The following is a 5060-nucleotide window of genomic DNA, read 5'->3' as shown; positions in this document are numbered from 1 at the left end:
TCTTAGTCAGGTCAATGGAGACAGAAAGCCACAGAGTATTTGGATGGCTCTTTCAGCTGGATCCAGGCCCCTCTGGTACTTGAACAAGTGCTTGAACATCTGAGGGACCTCTCCTTCAGAGTAAGGCACAGCTCACCGTAATGACAAGAGTCATAACAGCAGCCTTTGTGACTGGGTGGTACAAAATTGGTCAACGATTTTCACATTTACTGCCCTAAATACCTCTGCCCCATTGTTCCTCAAACTGCCAATCCTACTTTACCAAACTCTAAACAAATGTAACTTCTTATCTTTCCTTCACTTCTGACATCCTGCCCTGCCTTTGCACCTGACCTGGAGAAATTCTCCTCATTCTTGAGTTGTTTCTCTAGGCTGCGAATCGCAGAAAAGAATTGGAACAATCAAAAAGGAAAACACGCTTAATTTCTGCTGGTGGGATGCTTCCCTCCACCCGCACTGGCCTTATACAAGAGGCTGGCAGTGGTGCCTTCTCTGTGCCATGCACACTGCGTGGCTGACAAAGTTCACCTGGGGCAGCAAAACCAGGTCACCTCAAGGTCATCATCAAATTAATATCTGCAGTGTTTTGTGGCCCCTCCGAATGTTCTTTAGGGAAGAGACAGGTCAAAGGTAAGGCTATAGAGTTTGGAGAGTTTTGTCTTTTAAGTCACAGGCACATCCCCAGTTGAAGAGCAGCACTGGGAGCATCAGAGCGTCATTCACCATGGGCAGGCAGAGGAGAGAAAGAAAGGACAAAGCTCTGGAAACTAGCCAGTGCCTCTATCCCTGCAGGAGCTGGGGATCACAGTAGTAGAACAGTGTGGGGTGTCTCTTTTGGTCTTTGTGCTACAGCTGACACAACTCCACAAACTACGGTTTGTCATCTGGCCTCTATCAGAACCCACCCTAATGCTCACACGCAATTCACAATAATTTCTCCTAATTCCTTTCTATTCTCCCAGCTAAAACATAAAAAGGCAGAATTCACTTGAAAACCAAAATTTCAGTACTTCTTTGTTTTTTCAGCAACCTATTTTACAATGATGTATACTTTTCCTCTTTTACCTTTCTCATCTTTCTTTCCACCAAACATTTTCCAACAGACACAGGCTAACAATAAAAGCAAAATATTTAAAGTACCAGAAAGAAAAATCAGATTTATACTGGTTGTAATAGATCACAGCCACGGAAAACACACAGAAGCAGCAAGAATGCCAAAACTTCAGAAGAAGCACATTTAACAACTGAAGGAATTGACCAAAACAGATTGGATTGAGTGAAGCTTTCTTTTAGAGGTATTGGTTTCTAGATTTTCTGTCTGCAAAATCTTATGCTGTTTGACTTACGCTCTTTGTATATCACAGGGTTCTTATCTGAACTTCTGTTCATTCATAGCTATAAATACAATATTTTTAGTTTAATTAAATTTAAAATAGGTAAAGAGAAAAAAACTTTGAATTTCATATGTCACAAAGATGCTGTAAATGGTAGGATACAGGATAACTGTAGAAAAACGGCAAATGTAGATACTTAAACTATGAAGAGATGCATGCGGTCCATAGTACTATCCGATGCTTTTTGAATAGCTTGAATTCCAGGAATTCCTTAGAAATTTTACTTCATTTTTCCCCAAAAAATATACATAGTTTTTTTTTCTCCATTTAAAAAATAGATCCTTAAAGTTGACTACAAGCATGATTACATTTGAAATAGGATTAGCGTTCTAGTGAGTTATAATATTTAAAAAGTGTATAGTAAATCATAAGTGATTTTCAGAAGAAATCATCCATTTGTACAGATTAAATACGCAGAAAGTCAGAATGAAATTAATCTTTGTTTGCCATATGTCTCTTTCTGTACCAAAAGGGCAACAGTTAATTTAATATTTCTAAGTTAGCAAACAGTCAAATTCCAAAATATTATAACAGAAAATACTCTTGCAATGATTACAAACTTTATATTCTGAAAGAGAAGAAAAGGTGCAAAGAAATGGATTTCAAAAAGTATTTTGTTTCTTTAAATATGGATATTTTCGTGCAATCCTGTAGACAGGATTTTTGTGATTTATCTTTCAGTTTATTTCATTTCCTATTTCCCTTTTCTCAGCCAACAAATACTTAATACAAAGACTGTGATTCGGCGTGGATTTTGTTTACTGATTACATTGAAAATACTACCTTATCAGTTCTGAAGACCTTTGTTATAGTGTAGATCCTTCTTGCCTCAAAATCAGTTGATCTTAGCGAATGTTTGATTTTCTTTACCGACTTGGATAAGCTGTGCCAGGGACACAAGCAAACAGCAACCTCAGTCTCTGTTATGTGGGAATATGTGCAGAAGCAATTATTTTGCTGGAGAGCTCTGTGAAACAATTCTGCAGACTAGCCAAGAATTGAGCTGCTTTATTGATGCGAATAAACGAAATCCCACTTATGTTTGGGTGTGGTACTGAGCTATTTCCGTTTTAAAGAAAAGGAAGGAGTGTCATCTACAACCACATAAGATGTGCAAGTGTGAGTGGAACCAAATCATCCCAAACTCACCTACATTCTTTGTGAAAGGCTCAGAAAATATGTGCAATGGATGTACGAATTTTGTTCAATTCCTAATTCTTACTCACACTTCAGTCCATTATTCTTGGTGTTTTGGCTTAAAAATATGCGTATATGCATATATTTTTTTCTAAGCCTTTTCTTTGTATCCCCGCTCTTCTACCAGTGCTGAAGTTTTACATGAAAGCAACCAAAAATACGGGCTTTCTTTTTGAATACTTCTAGGTTACGTGGAGTTACCTGCTACTGGATATTTGGTAAGAGATTTTTTTTTCCACATACAGGTATGTGAATCCTTCAGAGAAGCTGTCAGGTGACACTTAGATATTTACAATTCAAGCTACACCTGAAAGTGTCATTAGTTAGCCCTGGGGCTCTGATTCGTGAATGGCTGGCGCAGCTGTTGCAGCAGAGAAGAAAATAGTCCCTGCATGTATTCCCTGTCCCATATGTGGGGATAGCTAATGTTCATGTGAGCAAACCACCGACTTGCTGCAATTTCTAGTCAAAATGCTACAAAAATTAAGCATAGACAGACCTATAATGAAAATACTCAAGGTATGTAATTTGAAGCAATAAAAAGCTCCTTAAACTTAGTGGGAGTCATGGCCTGAGTGTGCCCACAGGTACAGCATTTTGGAGGGTAAGGTTGAAAAAGTGGATGATAAGAAGATTTGGAAGATTTTAAATCCAAACCAGTTCCAGCCAGATACCCACTGACTTTTTTTTTTCTTTTTTTTTTTTTTTCAAGAGGTGTACAAGAACCTGATCATCATTTTGAGGCAGCCAGAAGGAAAGTTGTGGGATAGTACGACTTGTGCACTATAAACCTGTCTGGCTATTTTTTGGCATTATTGTTAAATTAAAATTATATTAAAATGAAACACTTCACTATTTAGCTTTCTGTCTGCCTGGCAGGTTTTGCTACATAAATCTAGTAGGAGAAAATTGGCCCACTTCAATTGGATGTTGGATATGGCATTTTTGCACCATCAAGAAAATGGCTGCACATTTTTTTAATTGTTTCCCTCACATATAATTTTTAAACAGTCTTATAAAAATGTTTTCCTTGTTTCACTCCCCACTGAATTAAGAATGCACATGAATAGTTGCCAGTTGGCCTATGCAATACTCATTCCAGCAGACAGCAATGAGAAAGTATGAAGTGGTTTTTGGAAGAGCTACCTTTCTTTGCAGAACACACTAGACTTTGCATAGCTTGAAAGAGATGCCTTTTATTCCCTGCAGACCACTTCCTTCAGCTCAAGAAGAAGAATTTCCTAATTGGTGAACATACAGAATAAATGTAAGGAGTCTTACATGCACTACTTATGATCTGCTTTGCAAGTAAACAAACTTTTGCTATTTTCTTGAAATTTACGTGACATATATTCTCCAAAGATCTTGCTTGTGTATTAAGAGAGAAGTCTCTTGTTGCTGTAGGCACGTATGGCATTTAATTCTCTCCCCATTCCCTCTGAACTCTGCCTTTCACACAAACATACACATACCCATTAACACATATAGTTGCTCAGCTATGGTTCATAAAGACATTATTTGGGGGTTGGGGAGGGAATTAGGAGGGGGACTCTCACTCTGGAAAGTCACAATTTCCTGGAAAAACATCATCATGCCAAAACACAAAATGACATTTAAGATGTGTGGAAGTCAGGACAACAACCAAAATATTTTGTGCTGCTGGCCCATTGGACAAAAGCAGTGTGAAAAGGCGCAAGTGGTGCTTTTATTCTATTTTGTTTCATTTTATTAAAAATAAAGGTCAGTCAACTTTCAGAAAATAAATAGGGAAAAAAGGTGACACAGCTCAGATGGGGAAAAAAAAAAAAAAAAAGGAGGATAAGGAGAAGGGACTGCAGGCAGGATGGGTACATGGTGTGAACGAAGCACAGGCATTAGAGGGGGCTGTAGGGGCTCCCTGCCACGCTCCACCGACCCCTGCCTGGGGGGCACAGGGGCTCCCTGGGGCCCCCGGCCACCGAACAATTGCTCACTTGTTGCAGGGACCGGCCGCCCAGCTGGAACAACACTCCCTGCTCCCAGACTGGCCTGGGGACCTCCTCTGCCGGGCAACTCCAGGCAAACATACAGGAAGTGTGAATAATTGAAGGCTTTTAGGAAAGAAAAAAAAAAAGAAAGAAAGAAAAAAAAAAAAAAAAAAAGAAAAAAAGAAAGAAAGCCTCACAACTAATTTTCTGTTCTGGTGCTCGCCTGCCCGACTAGTGAAGGTGATTTATTTGGGAGCACTGCTGCAGGGGAGCGCAGTGCCCACCAGGGACACGTGCCTCTCCCTGTGGAGATGCCAGTCCTGGGGCAGTGTCTTGAGCAAATCCTGGATGCTCCCTGCCACCTAGCAGACACCGACTATTTACTCCTTCCATGCAGCTCCATCTAGAGAAATGCCAGGGAAACTTTGAAAAGACATCTTTTGTAATGATCTTTTCTCCTTTCTGTTTTCAAGGGTTTGGTTTCTTTCAGCGTGCTCTGGAC

General features: G+C 39.6%; 1 long non-coding RNA gene across 1 annotated transcript; it reads left to right on the top strand.

The window, feature by feature from the left end:
- Positions 1-1114: 1114 nt before the first annotated feature.
- On the top strand, positions 1115-5060 carry LOC308188678. Its single transcript, XR_013945687.1, has 3 exons — positions 1115-1295; positions 2778-2809; positions 3304-5060. It is a non-coding gene; the product is annotated as an uncharacterized lncRNA (long non-coding RNA).

This window comes from Anser brachyrhynchus, assembly GCF_964034855.1.
Source record: "Anser brachyrhynchus genome assembly, chromosome: 2".
NCBI classification, from domain to species: Eukaryota; Metazoa; Chordata; class Aves; order Anseriformes; family Anatidae; genus Anser; species Anser brachyrhynchus.
This window is presented reverse-complemented; position numbering and strand designations above follow the sequence as displayed.